Genomic DNA, 21,978 nt, shown 5'->3' with positions numbered 1-21,978 from the left:
CTTTCCCTCCTCCTCAGCATGAATTCCATTCCAGTTCCTAACTTGTTTCATCCTGGTTAGGCCACCAGGATATTAAAACAACACAAAGGATTAACCTGCTATGTAATCTACAATTTATTACAAAGTTACTAGTTGATAATGTGCAGCCATGGCATGTCCAGTGGCCAGTTATATTGCAGAATAGACTCTATGCAGTTCTCAAGAAAAATATACAAAGAAGACAAGCAGACCAATATCGTCAACATTTCCCTCTCTCCTCTTCCTTCTTTTCTTTGTTTCCTTCTGTCTATCTCCAGAACTATCTCCAGCGTAAAGACTGTTGCCATAAATACACATACAGAGAGACACTTGAAAATTGATTCAGCATTTGTTTGGGCTGATGTTGACCTTTTCACTAATGATTTTAATAAAACAAATGTTTGGGTGGTAGCATCTACACTCTGTACAATTCGTTTTACCCCATGTGCCATTCAAAATAGATCCTGAAATAGGAATTATCTGTAGAGAGCAGAAATTTCAAACCCCAGCCTCCAGAAACAGATGCAAAAATCTATTTTGTATTGTCCCACAAATACTAGAATCATACCAACATCCCACTTCTGTATGTGGGATAATTCTGTATGCTGAACACTCTCATTCATTAATATATGCAATTCACGCTTCAATTATCAGTCTTCCAGTGGTATACATGGTAGAATTACACCAGCATTCTTGTGTTATCCCACTTTTTAGGTGGTTGTAAGGTTTTTTTTCTACTTCCTTAACATTCATATGTATTTATTTTGGAATATTTTCCCCCTAAGTTAAAAGGCACAAAGTATTTCATTAGCACCTTTGAGGGTGGGTTACTGGTTTACTTTAGCATAATCTTTTATGGATTAGTCTACTCTGTCAGATACAAAGAGCACAAAACACTTTTGCTACAATAAGCCAGTCATTTAGAAAGGTGCTACTGGATTTCTTTATACCTTCTAATGCTAAAACGGACTAACATGGCTATCTCTTTGTATGCATTTTTACACTTTCCCCCATTGAGTACTGTGTATTCATGTACCTTTTCCAAATACATAGAAGTAAAAAACCAATGAATCGTTTTTCTACCTGTGCCTGCAAAACCATTTCCATTCTACTGTTAGATGGTTTGACTCTGAAATGTGCTCTTCACAGAGCACAATACAGAAGCAACATCCAAAATGAATAATATACAAACAACTGCATTTTTTCAAACTCTAATGAAGCATAGTTGTTAACCCTACATGTCACCTACCAAGCCTGATTATCTGAGAGCTCAACCCTCTCCTATCATTAAATGTTGCTGAATGCTCTCATTCATTAATACATGTAATTTACTCTTCAATCACCAGTATTCCAGTGATTTAAATACTAAGGAGAAAATGTTCAGCTGATGAAAGGTGCATGAGGAAAAAAAAAACATAATTGTCCTATGGCAGATTATTCATGGTTCAAAGTGTTGTGGTATGCGATAACACATTTGAGGGTGCCAAAGCATCCATGCACACACTTCTTATTCCAGGATTCAGTGTTGAGAGCAAGGTTGGACAACATTCTGCCCATCATATGTTTTGGACTATCACCAGCCCCAAACTATCAACACACATAATGAGCAAGACTAAGAGGATCTGTAGTCCAAAGGACATGGTGAGTTTATTATCCCTCTTCTAGAAATTAAACCCTGGAGTGGGAGAGGATGCTCCTTGTCGGTACTGGTCAATGGCACTGGTTTCCAAAAACTGATGGACTACAACACCCAGAGACTCTAGGTAGAGTGGCTGCTGCTTAGAGCTTTTGAAAGTTGTAGCCCAAGAACATTTGAAGACTTGTTCCTTTAGGGAGGAACTGAGGCATATCAAGAATATTTTGATGGAACTTGGTCAAACTTTTCTGTAAACCTTAAATTACTTGATACCGCTTTTTGAGTTGCTGTAGTGTAGTCATTTGAGTGTTGGACTGAATCTCAACTAGGCCATAGTGACCCACTAGGTGGTCATAGGCAAGTCATATTCTCTCAACCTAAAAGGAGAACAATGGTAAAACTCTCCTGAATAAATCTTGCAAAAAGGATAGGGTTGCCTTAAGTCAGAGCTGAGTTAAAGTCACTTAAAGTCAGAAAACAACAATGAAGAGCTTTTTCTGGCCAAGAACTTAAATCCAAATTTTGAAGAGGGCTTCATGACACCTTCCATGTTTCCATGCCAGTTTCCTATGTTGCACATTACAGCCCAGTTCTATGTAACAGCCTCCCTGTCTACAGAGCAAATCTCAGAATAATTAAATCCAAATCATTCTGCATAATTCTGAAGGAAATAGCCAAGATCTTATTTGACTGCTGCTGATGTTTAAAAATTTGCCAGAATACTTATGTTGGTTCCCTGGATCAAGGATCTCAGAACTATTTTTGAGAATGGTTGACAGGTTGTTATTATTTTCCCCCCTACTTTGCAGGTGAATGGCAAATTAATTTTCCTTTCCATTCTCATTCAAATGTACTTAAATATGTAGACTCTTACAAGCACAATGCCTACTTAGAAGTACCCTCCATGTGTTCAATGAAACTTACTCCTTCATAAGTGTACAGATAATAGATTTCAGGTTGCCTTTATTATTCTTGAGAGGGCTGAAAGACAATAGTTGTCTTAATATTTCTTATTAATATGCATCTGAGGAAGTAGACCAATTTTGCAAAAGTTTATACTACAACTTGTTTCAATATCATTTTGCATATTAATATTTCTTAGTACTTGATTGTTTTGGGGACTTCTAACAGATTATTCTTTAGGTGGCTGAACAACATTGAAGTCTTGGTGTTCCAAATTTGCCAGATCATTTAGTAGGATCTCAGCCAGCCTCCAGCCCAGTCTTATAAGGGCTCAAGCCCTCTCCTGCATCCCAGCATTTATGAACTGGGGAGGGTGGTGAAGATTGTTCCTTCTTTTCTGGCTGAGGAGGTATTCCCAAACACTTTCTTGTGCTGTTGCAAAGACAGTAAAGAAGGAACATCCCTGTGGGGAAGTATCCTTGCAGTCAGTCAGTGGCAACAAAGCAGAACTACCCCATATTTAAATCCTATTGTGAGGCAGAATACAACCCTCAGAATCTCATTGGCCATACTAGTGTGAAGAATTATGGGAGATGTAGCTCATTAATATATGTGTGTATGTTTGTTTTCCCATGCTTTGCCTATATACATCCAAGTTTCTACAACTACACCTTTCCATTGCTCATACAGTGCGCCCTCCTTATCTGTGGTCTTGCCATCCATGGATTTAATCATCCACAGATGGTGATCGTGGTGGTAATGATGGAAGGGTAAGAGGAGGACAAAGGAGGAGGCAGAAGGGAAGAGGAGGAGAAGGAGGAAAAAAGCAGAGGAGTGGCTGCAGTAGAGGCAGGAGGAGAGAGGAGGAGTGAGAAAGAGGAGGGAGGAAGAAAACTGGTGGCAGTGATGGGGGAAAGAGGAGAAGGAAGAAGAGGAGGAAGGGGAAAGAAGAAGAGGAAAAGTGGAAGTGGGGGGAAGAGGAGGAGGAGCTGGGTAGGAGGAGGAAGGAAATGGAAAAGGAAGAGGAAGAGCAGTGGTGGCTGAGCTAGTGAGAGAAGAGGAGAAAGAGGAGGAGGAAGGAAGATGAAGAGCAGAAGCAGATGCAGGGGGAGGAAGAGGAGAAGAGAGGGAGGAAATAAGGAGGAGGAAGTGCCGAGGCAGCAGCAGTGGGGGAATAGAGGATGAGGAAGAGGAAGAGGAACAGGATGACAAGGTGGCGAGGAAGAAAAGCAGAAAGTGGCAGCCCTCTGCAGTGGTGAACATGGCAATGCGAGCTTCAGGAGAGATGGAATGGTGAAGTCCCATTCTCCTCAGCAGTGATGCAGCGCGTGGCCGAATCACCATTGAACAAAATGAGAAGAGCATCCGTGGATTTTGATATGCACAGGTGGATTGGGAATAGACACCGGATATCAAGGGCCCACTGTACTAGGCTGTGGGATACTGGATGTTGTAGTCCAAAAAATACTTTCCCATGCATTGTCTATCTACGATTACTTAGGTATATGTGCATGTGTGTAATCTAAAAGGCAAAAAGAGGGACAAATTAATGTTAACAACTTGACTTATCTTACAATGCCTTACAATGGACTCTACCCATTCATGAGGGTTTAGCTTCAGAACCTCCTGCAGATGGGAAAGTACATGACATATGCTCAAGCACCATATTATTCAGTAGTCAGCAAATGCATGCATCCATGTCAGCACATTTGTGTTCATGCATCACCACTGAATAATATGGGGTATGGAAAGTCATAAGAGATCATATACACAGATCACAAGCTTGCCAGTATGGTAGGTTCACTGTATCTGTTTTACTGTAAGCCTCTCCAGACAACAAGAAAAATGTCTCTGAAAATCCCAAATTGTCTTCTTGTACAAATTGATTTTATTTTGGAGAGCCACATGATTTTGTCTTCATCCCTAGGTATTTCCTGGGAACTCCTAGCATTAGGAAGGATTTTTCATTCCTCTTTCCCAGATCAGTTTAAACCAGTATTTTCCAAAATGAAATGTATGTCTTTTTGGCAGTCTTTTTGTATTTTTCTGGAACTAAGATGGGCACCACCTATAAACACAGCTATGTTTCTGGGACACACAGGAAAGGAATCTTTGCACCAAAACAAAATTATTCAAATGTTTATCCAATGTAATTTTGGTAAAGCACTTTTAGCATGTTGACTATAATGCCTAAATAATAATCATAATGAAGGCTCAGTGAAAATTTATGAAAATCATTTTTTGAAATGATATGACATATGATCAGTGGGAGAGGAAGGGGAAGAACACAAGGGATAGGAGTGAGGGAAAACAAGGATATTTGAAGAAAGAGTTTGGATGAAAACCTGGGAATATGCAATTAAAATCAAAACAAAAAGAATGGGAAACTTGCAGTATTTTTAGACACTTTTTTTTCCTTTCTGGGTGGTTCAGCATGTATTTAACAAATGATACCCCATCTCTCTGTGTGTAACCTCCTTTGAGTATAGATATATACAAAACTGGCTTTTTCTCCAGGTACGGGTGTAGCACTTTGCCCAAATGCATTACTTAATTTCAAAATTTGCCTTTAAAAAAAACCTGTTCATCCATATGCAAATCAACTGCATAATGGCAACACACACACACACACACACACACACACTCACTACACAAAATCATGATGTCTTACCTCAGTAATTTTCTAGCCTACCAAAGTTTATTCATGTAAATTGTGGCATTTTACATTGCATCAATCTTTTTTGTTTTGTTTTGTTTTTGAGAGGAGGAAATCTTTTGAAAAGCTTGGAAATGAAAAAAAAAAGATTCTAATGACTGAAACTCATTATGCTCCTTTTTGCTATATAATAATGCAGTCACAATGGAAACACTTGAGGTCCATTAGTAATATAAAATGACCAAATACAACATCAATGTGGTGGTTTTGAAAGGTATTAAAAACAAATTTTTGGGTTCAATATTATTGCTGGACATGCAGTCTATATGTTTCCCATGTATTAACATACATTACAGTGATGAAATGGATCCATTAGTTCTGTGCCACTTCTCCAGAGTGTCTGACTGGACTGTTCTATATGTAAACACTATTGTTCTAAGAAAGAGGGTCATCTATCTGAACAAAACACTTGAACTGTATATTTTAGTATTATAGAATTAAAATGACTGAGATGCAAATGACAGCAAGGACCATCTACCCCTACTCCTGCTATTCAGGGATGTACAAGTGAAGCACTTCTGAGGGATGACTGTTCAATCTCTGTTTTAAAACCTGTAAAGAAGGATAGTTCACCACCCTTTAAGAGGGTCTGTTCCACCATTAAACTGGTCTCGCAGTGAAGTGTTCTATATTTTGAATTAATTGGTTCATGTTCTAGTGTTTGGAGCAGCAGAAAACAAGCTTGCTCCATCTTCTAGAAACTATTTCTTCAGATATTTAAAGATGGCTATCATATCCTCTCTCAATTTTCTCTTTGCCAAATGCATCTGAAGAAGTAGACTGAAGACTACAAAAGTTCATGCTGCCACCATTTTTCTTTCAGTTAGTCTTGAAGGTGCTACAAGATCTCTTTACATACTGATTTTACAAACTAACACAGCTATGTCTTTGACTTCTATCTCTTTGCCAAGCTAACCATACTTAGCTCCTTATGCCATTCCTCACAGAGCCTGGTTTCTAGAACTTTTATTATATTGGTTGCCCTTCTGTGAATGCATTCCAGTTTGTCAATATCCTTCTTGAACTGTAATGCCCAGAACTGGACACAGTAGTGCGTGTGTGTGTGTGTGTGTGATCTTGTAACGTGCACAACTGTAAGACTGTAAGTAATGGATTGCAGGCAGGATTTAAATGTGATTTGTAAGGAAGATGCATATTTTGCATCACTTAGTTTCTCTGCTAAGTATACTGGTCTTTATGTGTGAATTGCGTAAAGGGTGCATCATGTGTTTGTTGTACATACCCCCAATTATATATGTCTGATGTTTTGCCCCTTGGTGAAAAAAAAATTACTCATCATCATCATCATCATCATCTTCTTCTACTGTTTACTACACTGAGGGGCATTTTCATTTGTTGGGGGAAATTATGGTTTGTTCATTTTTGAAACATTAGAATGTCCTCAAATGGCAAGGTTTTTTTTCATGTTATTGGCCATTGGAATATATGTGGAGGGAGGACTTGTTACCAGCTGCTGGGAGTTATGCCTGGCTGTTTTTCTGTCCTTCAGAAGACAGCAATGGCAGTTGGAATACAGAGTGCTATATGAATGAATGTGGGAAAACACAAAACTGAGTGATGTATCCATCCCCTTTTCCATTTAACTGGCATTCATGAAAAGACCCCAAGGAGGCCCCATTAGCCAAAATTCTGTTGGTGCCTGCATATGTCCTCAACTGATTGTTGTGGATGGAGGTATCCCCTGCTGCCCCATCTATTGCCATGTCATTTGACTGCCACTCTCATGACTATTTATCTTCTGGAAGAGGGTGGAGGGTAGACAGATACCATCTAGCTGCGTTTTTGCATATGGACACTTTAAGAAGGAAGCATCTTTCTGGATCTTTCAAGGGTGGTGTACTCTTTGTGTACTGAGTTGCAGAAAAATAGGCAGATCCTACCTGATCAACTAAATGTTTTGTGTACTGAGTTGCAAAAAAATAGGCAGATCCTGCCTTAGCCACTAAATGGATCCATTTCAGCACTGTAATGTATGTAAATAAATGAAGGAAAACCAAACATCAGGAGGTGTGGCATGCCCTAGGAGATAGCATGCCCAGGAAAGGTATGTGTGGAAATACATCTGGTGGAGTTTTATATTTCATCAGATTCAGGTAGAATCATAGCTATTATTAGTTTAGATATGAACATACCAATACATAGGTCACGGAGACAGAGATGTCTGCACTGTTTGCTCTGCTCTGTAGCATTGCATGACATACCCTTCATGCAATTCACCTGAAGAGCTTTCTTCATGTTATTATGTAACCTCTCAGATTCATCTGGATGTACTGACATTTATTCCTGCCTTGCCTGGAGTCTCTGCTTGCCTGTGTCTGGATAGTTCTGTTTCAATGAAACTTGAATGACAGAGGGCCCAAATGAAAAACAACACAAGAAAATGACAATTTATATGGTCACAGCTACACAGCTATTTTTTGCTTGGAAATGGGAAGAATAGATAATACTGTCAATAGATGATTGGCTATCAAAACTTATCAATCTTGTCAAAATGGATAGATTAACAATGGCCCGTTCCGGATGGGCGTATAGTACGTTCCCAGGACGTACTAGGGTTAGGAAGGGGCGTCACTTCCTGACGCCCATAACCCTATTATGTACTGGGTACTTACAAAATGGCGGCGCCCTTCCACACGGGTGCCACCATCTTGATGTCATGGACGCATAGCATTCGGACGTCGCACGGTGGAAGTGACGCCGCGAGTTCGCTACTAGTGCCTCATGATGCCACTTCCAGGGTGCAAAAAGAAGCACCATTTTGGCACTTCTTTTTTGCTGCACCTGGGAACCGTGTGGTTTGGCCGCTGCGGTTCCTGGACACAGCAACCAGCGGCAGACCGCCACTTTCAGGCAGTCTGTAACGTGCCAATATTAATCAAAGAATATTCAACAATTGACATTTAACTTTAAGAAGGATTGGTTGAAAGTGATAGAATTTTGGAAAAAGAAGCAGAGTGAAAAATCTCTTTTAAATTTCGAGGAAGATTAATGTATAAGACTATATATACACAAAGAGAAAAAGAGAGAGAGATTGGCATTTACATTAAAATTAAGGACAAGAAAAAAGTGGAAAGGAGTAAAATAGGGAGATAAATGGTAAATATATGAAATAATATAGATATATTGTTATTAAGGTATATATGAAACTGATAGATAAAAAAAAGAGAGATACAAATATTGTATATAGATAACAGAAGGTGATGAATTCCACAGGACAAAAATTATAAAGAACATGGTGTGAGAAGAGATAATGAAATGTAATTATAAAAGGACACTTTTATAGGAAAGTAGTACTGACTTATTTGTGGGGGTTTGGTGAGAGGTTGTATATGAAATATAATGACAACTTGTAAGTCACAATGATATGTTGTTGTTGTTTTTAAAAATGATAAAATGAATGGGGGAAATTTACAGGAGCTATTCAATGTAATGAAAATATCTTTTGAGATAGAAGATAGAACCTTTAAGGTTCAAACTAATGTCTTGGGATAATTCCTTCAAAATTCAGATTAAAACCTGGAGGGAATTTATTGCTACACTGACACTGAAGTCACCAGCTACCACTGTATGGTAGATTTCAGTATCTGAGAGACTGTTTCATTGGGCAGGTATAGAGATCTGTACCATGATACTTAGATAAGCATCTTGGTATGTGTGGTTAGGTGTATGTGTAAGTGTATATTATGGATATTATATCATTAAACTAGGAGCCCACACTCCATCCATTGCAATTACATCAATACATAATCCCAACTGTCAGTTTAGACGTTACTTTTCATCTCATGTGACAAATGTTAAGCACAGGATCTAGGTTGGCAATTACTGACCCTCCATCATAATAATGGAGAAAGAATTGCAACAGCAATAACTGATCATTCGCAATATTACCAACATAAAGAATAAAGTGTAGAGGGAACCTCATAATTGTGAACTTGAAAGCTTGATCCATTATGAGCTAAATCCACAACTCCGCTGAAGTCCTGGCCAAACTCTTTGCAGACTCCTGAACTATCACCGCTGTAAAAACCTGATTGCTTGATTTTGCTTGATTCACATTGGTCACTTGTTTTCAGTCAGTCATATTGATCAGTCTTCTGTAGTTACTTCCCCTGTCCTCCTCCTTTGCCTGAGAGAGAATGGATGTACACAGTAGATCTGGAAGAATGACAGAGAATACATGTGTCAGCTTACTCTTGTGCCCATCAATTTTATTTCTTGCATTCAAGAAATAAAATTAGGTAATCGGGTTTTCCCGAGGAACCAACCCTTCTCACTCTAGTGGGAACATGTCTGAGGAAGGGTCTGGGATGTTGTGTAGAGCAGTTGGAGACAGGCAGCCTCCATTGATTTATGATCCAGAAGTCCAACTCTCTCCAGTCCAGCATAGCTCCCTCCCCCTCCCCCTGCTCTTTCACCTATCATATATTTCTGTGACTGGTTCTTCCCTCTTTCAAACAACACATTTATTTGAGGAAGGCAGCAAGATCAGCAAGCAAGGCTGTTTGGAAAGACTCCTTCCTGAGTGTACCAAGAGGCTGAATATTCTTGGAGCTGCTTGATTTTTTAAAACAATGTTGTTTTTTCAGGATTGGTTAGATAATGCAGAGTAATAATGAGGTGAACTGGGGAGAGCTTGGCCATTATTAGCACTATGACTATTAATATTGCTATTATCTGCAGCAATCTCTGCTCTGGCATCTAACTTTCCATGTTTTATGCATACTTTATGTTAACTGGCATCTGATGCATAGTATAAAGAGATCGCTAGGCAGTTGAGTGTGTGTGGGAGAGAGTGGGAGTGAATGAGTTTCTATCTAAAATCATGTGCTTGGGTTAACAGAGCAAAAAAGAAGAGGAAATTGGGGGAAGTGGTTCTGGAGAAGGAGGGAGGAAAGGACAATTTAGAGGAGTGCAAAAAGTTACGTTTTTAAAATTTTGTCTATAGCAATACAATTTGATAAAATGAAGTGAATGATTGCCTTTCATATTACTGCTGTGGTTCCCTCTAGTGCACCTGCAGTTGAGAGCATGTCTGCAATTTCCATTATAAACTCCATTTTCCTGGGCTGATAACTCATCTGTAAGAACTCACCTGGGCTGAAATCCAGCTTACACCATTTTAGTTGAGAAATAAATACTTCACACATTTAGGAAAAAAAGAAAGGTGGACATATCTAAATAACACATGGTGGCCTAGAAGTACATGTCCTTCTTGAATGTGAAATAGTGACAGGAAATTCACATTTGTAGGTTGTGGTTGACTTGACCACACTCCAATTACAGTTTACAAACAACTCTCAGACCCATGGTTACTAAGTTCTATGGTAACCCCATAAAAGCATGGAAAAGTTGATTTTAAGGCCTATGAACTCCCACTCAGAGATGAAAGAGTTATTTTTAGGAACCCTTTAGGGGCCATGCTGGCTGGAGGGTTGACAAAATTGTATTTCAAGAACTCATTGAACTGCTAGTCCCAATTTGAGTACACACATCCACTGAAAATGATTAAAATGTGTCATTTTGCCTATGAACAAATGGCTCAGTGTGTCTATTCTAGTTTAGACTAACAGTTGGATTTATGCCCCAACCCTGTAAATTTTCAGTTAAATCACTTTTTGATTCAAAACTTACATAAATTTAACTGATACATTATGTCTTCTTAACCAATAGTATTTGATTCCACTGAGCTAGTTTTTCCTCATACAAAAGGTTTGTTTCATTTCCATAACCCAAATTGCATTGGTTGATTGGTAATAGAATACTGACCAGGCAAAACTGAAGCAGGGGAAAAGATGCGCATGTACAGTGTACACATTTTCTCATTTCTTTAAATGTTGGTGCCTTGCACAGCAGCAACAACAACAACATTTATTTCTTACCTGCCTCTCCACATGGATTGAGGCAGGGAACAACAGCAAATCAACAACACACAACATCAATGAAAAACACATTAATTAAAACATGCAACAGTTTAAAAGGATAAATAAGACATACACATTTTAAAAACAATCCAATTCATCATCTAAATTCCTAATTTAAAAGTCATTGGGATAAGCCCTTTAGTCTCATCAAGAGAAGTTGCCTTGACATATCAAGACAGACCATTAAAAATATTAGCTTTCATAAGAATTTTAACATCTAGGGCAACAGCAAGATGAGTGTTTTGTTTTGTTTCTACCATATCAGATTTTCCTCAGTTTGTACCAAAGAAAGCCTCTGCACAAAATTAGACTTTTCCCATTGTGAAGCAAAATAGAAAGAACAAGAAAACAAATAAGTTTTTAGATGAATGAAAAGAAGCCAACAACTCAGCTGATGTTTCTGATTTGAAAAAGTCCATTCAACAAGACAGTAGTAACTTTAAGATTGCATAATTAGTGCAAGTTGAGCAACGTATGAAATTTGTGCAAAAATTGTTCTTGCAAATGTTTGAGCTCTTGCTGAATTCCAGCCTAAAATCTCCCCTTCTCTGTGTAGGAAAAAGAAGGAGTTATTCTCACTCACAAATGTGAAACAGAGGAGGATTTACACTCCTGCTCTACAACAGAATTTGAAGCAGACTGATGAGTGGGTTGCATTATCCTTACTTAAGGGCCTTGGTTTGTGCCCATGTATATAGTCCATGATGTCACTGAAGAAATATTGATTTAAATTCTGCTGTTGGGCTCATGTATACTGTGGGATTCATCATGTAAAGGAAGCAGAAATAATCTGTATGATTTATGTCCTCTTCTGATGTGCTATGAATTTTGTCTTTTAAAATAAAGTTAGATCCCCTCCATTTTTCAAGCATTCTTTCCATTAACTCATGGTCAAACCTCCAGTTTTGTCCTTTCATGGCCTAAAGTATATGCAGGGAACTTGTTTCAGTTTTTAAAAAGCTCCAGTATATGTAGAAAGTCTTTTTAACAGATTCCCTTATTTAAAGAACTGAAGAAAGGATCAGTAGTCTATTTATCCCCTCTAGCCCTACTATGAATTCTAACTGGGATATTTTAATTTTATGATAGATGATTTTAAGGTGCTCTATGTTTATATGTTCTTTTTGTTTTTTAATTTATGTTGTATCCCAGCTCATGCCTTTGGGAGAGGTGGGTAAGAAACTATTATTATTATTATTATTATTATTATCCAAAAAAGCTGGTCTAATTTATATACCAAGTCAAAATTCCATCTTCTGAAGCATGGCCTTTCAAAGCAGTGCTTATTCTATGGGGTGACTGAAACAAGAGCCCGTAGATGTGGAGGACTGCTCCCCATCAGTAGTTGAACCTAATGGAAATATCATTCTCCATTGATTTCAACAAAGAGATTCTATTTTATAAATATCACATCTCTTTTATTTTCTTTTTTGCTAGTTAAATAGCATCCATGCCTTACAAAATAACTGATATTGTTTGACCCTGACTAGTGAATGTAATAAAGTTTTTGACCTGGATGGATCCCCAACTATGGTAAGTATCCAGGAAGGGATAATTTTATTTGGTTTATGTTTTTCTAAATTCTTGAATACCTATGAGGATTGGAACAGAGGCATGAAGCAGATGCTGGGAAAGGAGTAGCCAGCCCCAATTGTTCTGGGACTGTGGTGACTGGATAGCCCTCTCTTGAAGCAGGCTGCTGCTGTGGTCCTGAATGGTCCTTTTCAGACTGGCTTTGGCCCACATTAGGTAGTCTCAGAGTGACTTCCAGGCAGTTTGGAGGCATGCATCATTTGAATGCCACACCCCCAAAGTGCCTGGAAGGTGCCATATTTGGCCTGTGTGTTTCAGGCCAGAGATATGTTTTGGATTGTTCACTTCTCTGAAATGTGTGATGCTGTTTTGTCCAGGAAAGTGGCCAATAGCAAGCAAAATAACTTAGATAAGGGCAAAGGAAAGCAGCAACAAAACACAGCATCTGAAACAATGCAAGTCCTGAGTAACAGACATCAAGAAGTTACAGCAAGCAAAGAGTTACAAAAGCAAAGTCCTTAGCCAGTCGGTTAGTTGGTCAGGGTTCAAGCAATCAGAATAGTCAAGAGTCGGGGGTTCCAACAAGCAGAATTGTCAGTCTAAAGGTCCAGTCCAGGAACTCAGGCAACAAAAAAGTCCACAAACCAAGTGATTTCAGTTAATCTCTCACAATGGTTCTGGTGTCCCTACCAGGCTTTTATCTCCAGCACTTCCTAGTGCAGCTGCTTCCTGATTGCTTGGCATTTCTCATAAAGCCTCCTAGAATAATGCAGCCCCACCTTCTCTGATCTTTGCTGGCTGTAAGAAGGCACAGGTAAGTTGGCCTCCTCTTCCTTCTCAGTGCCCAAGTTGGCAGGAGATTCTGCTGTCAGGGTGCTGGACTCCTGACTGTCCTCTTTGGCGTCAGCTTCCGTTGGCACAGGCAATGAGGAAGTGGGACTAGGCTCAGGGTCAGGTTCCTCCCTCCCTCTCTCTCTTCTATTCAGAGTCCTCAGCCAAGCATGACTCCAGGTTAAGCATGACAAGTTTGCATACCAAAGTGGGTACAGTACAATCTCTGTATCTGTGGGTACAGTAACCACAGTTTCACTTACCTGTATCGGGGGGGGGGGGCAGTCTCTCTAGGCATCTCAAGATCCTCTAGTACATCTCTATGGTCCACTTACACCAGCAATATAGGGTTTGCTATTACCTGTGATTTTCACTAACATTGGGAAGCCTGGGAATGTATTCCCTGTGGATTTGGGGGTCATACTGAATATGAATAAAACTTGCATCCAGAGGTGTACATTAGATAAAGTTGTGTCCAAAACTGTGTTTATTGTGTGCATAGGGGAAAATGTCTGTGTGTGTGTGTGTGTTTCAAAATAATTCAGACTGATGTGGGAAATGAATAAAAGTAATGTATGATGAAATACAGGTGAAACTGGTTTACAGTAGACTGCTTTGCACATTACTAAACAGAGACATCATTAAATTTTATTTGTGAAATTTGATCAAAACTTTGAAAATCTGTGCTTAATCACACTTTAAGGAAAATGCAAAATGTATTATCAAAGATTGGTGGATGTTTTGTGTAGCTTTGGTCTGCTGCTAAATTCCATTTATATGACTTCAGGGGAGAAGTGAATCCATCCAAGATGTTGACCCTACTTTGTGGCTAGATTTCAGGACATTGAATAGTTCCTATAACATTTAGTCTAAAAGCCATAGTGGAAGCCACTAGCTGGCACTGAATAACCTTTACAGAATTTGGAAGGAATGTCCTGCTCATCTAAACATTTGTAGGAATTTTAAGTTTTATGTATAGGAAGAATGGTCTGTTGGACCATTCTTCCTATGCATAAAACCATAAATGCTCCAGGGACAAGAGGCCCATTCATCAATTACACTTGGTAGTAAAGTTAGACTGAAAAACACTTCTGTACCCCCCCCCCCCCCTTCTCTCTCTTCTCATCTGTTTGCTGCTCTGTTGTACCTAGGGATTCAGCCAGATCTCTCAGCAAACTATTAATCAAAGCAAATTACATATTTGAAATAACTAGTGGTGCAGATGGTGATTCTTAAATACAAAGGAAGAGACTGTAATTGCTCTCAGCATGTCAGATGCCTCTAAAGGAGGCTGTCTGAGAATGAATGCAACCTGAGTCTCTTTTCTGAAGCTCTGTCTTGCAGTAGGAAATCCATGTACTTTGTTTACTGCAGGCAATCACAGGCTGTTGAGCCCTGTTATAAGCAGCACAAGACGTCAACTTGAGAAGCAGCTTCTTCTCAACATCTTAATGTCTGTACTGTGCTGTTTCATAGCACACTTTCCTCATTTTTATAGCCTGGCATATGGAATAGCTGGTCGTCAATGGAGGGCTTCCATCGCTTTTGGCTAAGATCAAGTGTAGTGTCAATGGAGGGCTTCCAGACCACCATTGGAGAAGCTCCAAATCACATTGATTGGATTCTTCATAGCCATAGTAATTGTTATTAATGGCCATTTAAAAGATATCCATGTAAATACTGTTTTTTTTCCTCCTTAATATCAATAGATAGTGTGCATGGAAAATGTATCTGAATGTCCAGTTCAACTGAATTTCTTCACATTCAGAGTCTTGGGGATAGAATCCTCTTGAAGTTTGGGAAGAGTGTACATTGTGGAAGGCAATTCATACGGCAACTGTACTGGAAGATACTCTGAAGCATCTCTGTGCACTTTTAAAGGGTCCAGCTAAATGTCTTGGTACAAGAATGCAGACATTCTTGCACAGTATTCCTAGCATTTTCTCAAAAGTACGAGAGCAGCAGTGGCCAACTGTGGAAGGCTAGGATGCCATATTAGCCCCAAGAGAATTTGGAGGAATAGACTTCCACTACATCCCCACAAATAAATAAATAAATAAATAAATACACACATACATACATACATACATACAGTGGACCCTTGTTATACGCTGGGGTTTGGTTCCAAGATCCCCCGTGTATAACAAAATCTGTGTATGCTCAAGTCCCATTAAATATAATGACATAGCAAAATGGTGTCCCTTATAAAAAAAATGGAAAATCAAGGTAAATTTATACTTTTTTGGAACATTTTCAAACTCTGTATGCTTGAATCCGTGTATAAAACATCCGTGTATAAGAAGGGCCGACTGTAAATATCAAAAGTGTCCCCAAACACTTTAGAGCAGTTGTGAGGATTTTCCTTTCTTTTTTTTAAAACTTTTGGTCATGTTTCAATGCTTCTTGACCATTTTGTCCCGGGGGGGGGGGGTGTTTTTAACAACAGCATGTGAACAGAAGGCACTTCCTGTTCTCTTCCTGTTTCAAAATGGCCTCTCCTAGGGTTATATTGACCCAGAGGGGAACAAAAACATAAGAGCAATAGAAATAGCAAGTACATTTCTATACTGCCAGTGAACTAGCACTCCCCAAGCAGTTTACAATGTGTAAGCCAATTGCCCCCAACAAGCTAGGTACTCATTTTACTGACCTACGGAAAGAATGGAAGGCTGAGTAGACCTTGGAGCCCCCCTCTAGGATCAAAGTTACAACATTGTGGCTGCGGTACCAGCATTTAACCACTTTGCCACCATAGTTAGCCATTCTTCACCTTGCTTACTTCAGTGCACAAGAAGTAGAATGTCTATTTCTGCCCCTTCTGTCATCAGGGTTTTTGTTTTATTTTGTTTTTTTTGTCCATGAGGTTGTTCATATGGACAAAAAAAAGTGGTTTCATCCTGTTTTGAGCCCACCTGTTGATATGACAAACAAGGCCAAAATGCAAAGAAACCGGAATGAAGCCATGCTCCAGAGCTAAAAACAAAAGCAAAACAAACCCCAGTTTGCTCCTCACCAATGCAGAAAGTGTGCATTATTGCCCTAGCATATAGACTGCATGACTAAAGTGAGGACATGTGGGAAGGTCCAGGATGATTGTGGAAGAGTTCTGCAGCATGTGGCCTGGGTCCAGTGAAACACAGCCACCAGCGCTAATGCTCAACATATGGTGATTTGTTTTGTCAAATGTACAACATGCGTGGCCAAGTGCACCATCAACCCATCACACCACTTAGCCAGTGCAAAGCCCATGAAACAAAATTGCCACAAAAACAGCATGTCACTAATAATGCAATGGCTGTAATAAAAACATTAACAAACTAGACAGTCCAACAGGGGGACATGAGGTGAAGAGAGAAAGGATGGCATGTAAGGGGGGGGGGCTCTATGATTATTATTTGTCAGTTTGTCACTGGGTGTACCAATGCACTGCATGCGAGGTGTATTATTTGTGTGATTGTGAGGCCGGTCACACAGATAGTCGTGTAGAGCATCCAGTAAGATGGAAGCTGGGTGCTATGACAGAGGTAATCAGCACTCACAGCAATGTGTTCGGAAGATGTTGTGTATGCCTTGGGGGGAAGTGGGGGGGAACAAGTGGTGCAGCTTAACACCGCATGGTTCAGACTGTCCATGGGTGTTCAGCCCATTGTGGGAGCAGGCCAAGCAGACAAAGAGTGATCCCCTTATTCAGGAAATTCTGGAGGCAACTGTATTTTCCTCTCTGTCTTCTCAGCCCCCATGTGAAAAGCACTTTGTATGAGGAGGATATGTTCCTGTCCATCTTTCCATCAGAGATGGATGGAATATTCAAAAATATTTGTGAAAAATAGTTAGACACCAGGTTTCTCAAGTGTCAGAAATTCTATGTGCAGAATCCTAAAGGTAAAGATTTTTCCTTGACGTGACTGTCAAGTCATAACCATCTGTAGGGGGCAGTGCTCATCTCTGTTACCAATCCAAGGGAGCCAGCATTGTACGAAGACAACTCCAGTGATCATGTGGCCAGCATGACTGCACGGAATGCTGTTACTTTCCCACCAAAATGGTACCTATTTATCTACTTGCATTTGCATGCTTTCAAACTGCTAGGCTGGCAGGAGCTGGGACTAGTGGCAGGAGCTCACTTTATCATGCGGTGCTTGGGCCTCAAACTGCCAACCTTTCAATCTTCCAATTGTCAGAATTGGTGTCTTAACCACTAAACCACTGCATGAAAATCCCTGCTGCTTGAGACTTAATTCTGTGTTTTAAATGCATGGGGAGGGGTGTGTGTGTGTGTGTGTATAAAAAATGCAGCTTTAGTGCCCCTGGGCCAACTTAGCCCAAGAGCAGCTTGTTTTTAACAACAGGAAGTGAGCAGAAATCACTTCTGCACTGCAACTATGCATGTTTTGTCACACAGTAAAAGTTAAAAAACTGCAAATAGTCTTCAAAACCTGTGGTTTTTTTGATGACTTTCCGATAGTAAGGGGAGAAATGATAAAATTATTCATTCCCTGCCCGAATGAAGTTTATAAAGATTTACATCCCTCCTCTTCGTGCAGCCAATAACCTTGGAAAATCTTGCTGGCAATCATGAATAACCTCAATATGAACAGAAGCCAATTCTCTTCAGATGTGCTATTTTCTATATGGGAAAAGTGATGACAGAAGTTGGTGAGGGCTGGTCCAACACTGTTTTGTCTGTTGAAGGAAGCCATGTGATGCTTATGTGAAGTCGAAGGCTTTCATGGCCGGTATCCATAGTTTTCTGTGGGTTTTTCGGCGTATGTGGCCTTCTAGCAGAGTTTCTTCCTGACATTTCGCCAGCATCTGTGGCTGGCATCTTCAGCGAATGCTTGCCTGGAAAAAGTGCGTGTGTGCGTGCGTGCGTGCGCACGCGCACACACACACACACGCACACACACACACACACTGTGTGAGCCTGGGAATGCTCAGACATCAGAAGGGCTGCCAGTCCCAGGAAAACCCAAAGAAGTGAAGACAAGCAGCCACCCAAAGGGAAGGTATTTTTACCATATATCAAAGGAGTCACAGACAGAATAGGCAAAGTGGTGAGGAAGCACAACCTGCAAATGGTTTACAAACCAATGAAGAAAATCCAGCAAATGCTTCGCTCAGCCAAGGACCAGAGAGACCCTCTCACAGCCGCAGGAGTTTACCGCATACCATGCAGCTGTGGACAAGTCTACATGGACCACCAAATGCAGTGTGCAAACAAGAATCAAGGAACATGAGAGACACTGCAGACTGGGCCAGCCAGAAAAATCAGCAGTAGCAGAACATGTTACAAACCATCCTGGGCATAAAATACTGTTTGAAAACACTGAAATTCTGGACCATGCCAACCACTACTGTGTCAGGATGCACAGGGAAGCTATTGAAATCCATAAACAGCTAGAGGAAAGAGTAAAAATGGATCTGAAACTTGTGGGAATAGATAAATCTAAAAATGAACTTGACAAAATAATTTTTGAAAAGAGAAAAAAAGAAACTTCCAAAATATTATGAGGTATTACTAAGACAAGATTTAGAACAAGAATGTATAAAAGAAATCATGATTAAATGGAGTCAACTTATTTAATATAACATAAACTTAGAGGAATGGAAAAAATCTCGGCAGAAAACTAATAAGTTCACCCTGGCACAGAATTTAAAAGAAAATTATTATAAAATGTTTTATATGTGGCATTTAACACCATCTAAGCTGGCAAAAATTTATAAGAATGTAAATAAGACATGCTGGAAATGTAAAAAAACGGAAGGATCATACTATCGTATGTGGTGGACCTGTAAGAAGGCAAAGCAGTTTTGGAACAAGATTCATACAACGATGGACATTTTAGGAAAGAATTTTCAAATAAATCCAGAACTGTATTTGCTAAACTTGACATACAGACTAGAAGAAGAATTGGAGAAGAAACACTCAAAGTTAATATTATATATGATTACAATAGCTAGATTGTCATATGCACAGAAGAGGAAATCAGATCAAATGCCAACACTAGAGGAGTGGTTTAGTAAATTATTGGATATGAGGGAGGTGGATAAGTTGTCTAAAAAGTTGAAAGAAAAGAAAGAGGATAATGAAGAAGTAGAAGAAGACTGGAATCTAGTAACTGAATATTGGAAAAAGATAATAGAAAAAACTGAGTGAATAAATCAAGTAATGACATAAGAAAACAGGAAACGATATAAGAAGAGAAGAAATATAGTAATGAGAAATATAAGTTGAAAAAAAGGGCATGGATATTATATATTAGATGGAAATTGTAAATAGAGAAGACGGGTATATAAGTATGTTTATGTTTGAGTTAGTAGGTGTATGGAAAGGATTATATGTATGTCTATGTTTGTATGTATGTTGTATATAACAATAAAAAAAAATTTAAAAAAGAAAAGAAATCCACAAGCATCTGGATAATTTCAACCGGAAAGAAGAAACCCTTAACGTGAACAAAATTTGGTTACCAGTCCTGAGGAATAGCAAAATAAGGACTTAGCAAATGCAAATAGGAAACTACTCAGAGTCGGGGGCTTTCCCAGCAGATAATGATCACCAATTTAGCAGACACTAATCCTCTTTTGCATTAGCCTCCCAGCCTGAGGCCTGCCATCAGCAACAGAGCAATATACATGCAAATCATTCCTGCCTTCCCAGGCTCACACAGTGTGTGTGTGTGTGCGCGCGCGCATGCATGGCCACATAGCCCAAAAAACCCACAAAAAACCATGTGATGCCTGATCATGAGTTTCTTGAAAGAAATAGTTCAGTAAATGTGGGGAAGAATTAGGATTGCTATTCAGGAATACAGAAATCTTAATTACAGAGGATATTCCTAGATAAGGTGAAATGATGGGATTATTCCTTGTCACTTCCTTAGGGAGATGAAATAAAAGGACATTTTACAGACTTCCAACAAGTTGGAGCAAGGAATCAATGAAACCTTGTAAATTGGAGCAAGTTGATGTTTTTCTATTTGGGCTGGAGATTTGCCCACAATTATTGCCCATTGTTTTGAGGTGAGACCACCAAAAGTGGGAAAATTGCACCCTCATCTGTCACTTAGAAATTACCCATGAAAATGGGATATTCATGGTCAAGCCCTAATATTTGATATTCCTAGGAAGGACATTTCCCAAACTACACACGAGTGTACCTACAACTTTATTGAGCAGGCATCTACAATGTAGAAATAATGCAGTTTGACACCATTTTAAATGCTGTAGCTCCATCCTGTGGAATCCTGAGATTTGTCATTTTAGAAGGTCTTTAGCCTTCTATGCTAAAGAGTGCTGGTACCTCACAAAACTACATATCCCAGGATCCTGTAGGATGGAGCCATGAAAGTTAAAGTGGTGCCAAATTGCATTATTTCTACAGTGTAGATGCACCCATAGTCTAATGTATTAAGGATGTATTCTATAACATAATCCATGTAGCATAATCTGTGAATACTAGACAACTAGAGGTGGGATTGAAATTGCTTGATTTCAATTTTAATATGAATAGATATAATTCACATACACAAATAAAACACAATTATCATCCAGTGTTTGCATTTCTTTGAATGTTATTATGCAGGCATTCAAAAAAGTTTTAAAATCCATACGATAAGAAAAATTGCATACATAAATGTGTACATGAGAAGAAATTGCTTGTGAAGATGCAAATGTCTGGAGAAATTGCATAGAAGCAAGGACACAAACTTTTGTGCAATACTTTAGTGTAATCTTTCTTTAAAAATGATGAAAGAACAGGGCTAAAGGAAGTCATGCCTGGTGAAAAGATAGAAAACATTACAGAAAGTGAAACATGCCACTTCTCCCATTATCTATAGCTCTTTCATACATGAATATGGTTTGTGTGAAGCAGTCTTTTATGTGCTTCATATGCATACAATCAATCTGGATTGAACCATGAATGTGGAATGGCACCTTCTGCACATACCAGAGTGATTGGCAGAAATATCCTTGTGAATTTATAATGAAAATATAGTGTGCTCAGATTTGAAGTCAGCAAACTCCATCTGTCTCCTTTATTTAGATCCACTTTTGTGAAATCTTGGCACTATGCTTATGTGTTTGCATGGAAAAGGACAATGTTGAATAAGGAACATTATATATAGAACCCAGAAAGTTCATTCTGCCCCTTCACATGCTTAAGGTTAAATGCCAGGAATGTTGGAATAAGTATTGTAGGGCATATTATTGTGTCTTGAGCAAGAAGAGAGAGGGATAGAGGGAGGGAGGGGGAGAAAGTTATTAAATAGTTTTTATTAAAGGTAGGGCTGATAGGGATAATTGCATGGAGAAGGCAGAAGTCATGCACTTGACAATGGGAAAATCAAACATATGAAGAATTTTTCATAAAACAGTGTCAATCTCCAGAAGATTTG

General features: G+C 39.2%; 1 protein-coding gene across 1 annotated transcript in view; it reads left to right on the top strand.

Annotated features, from left to right (window-relative positions):
* LOC149324180 (netrin receptor DCC-like) overlaps positions 1 to 21,978 on the top strand; it is a 173,459-nt gene that overhangs the window by 32,983 nt on the left and 118,498 nt on the right. The gene's annotated exons all lie outside the window — the stretch shown is intronic.

Source organism: Sceloporus occidentalis, unplaced genomic scaffold, assembly GCF_023333645.1.
Source record: "Sceloporus occidentalis isolate IW3139 unplaced genomic scaffold, rSceOcc1.0.p SCAF_1, whole genome shotgun sequence".
Classification (NCBI taxonomy): Eukaryota; Metazoa; Chordata; class Lepidosauria; order Squamata; family Phrynosomatidae; genus Sceloporus; species Sceloporus occidentalis.
Note: the sequence above shows the minus strand (reverse complement) of the source record. Positions and strands in the feature narration are given on the sequence as shown.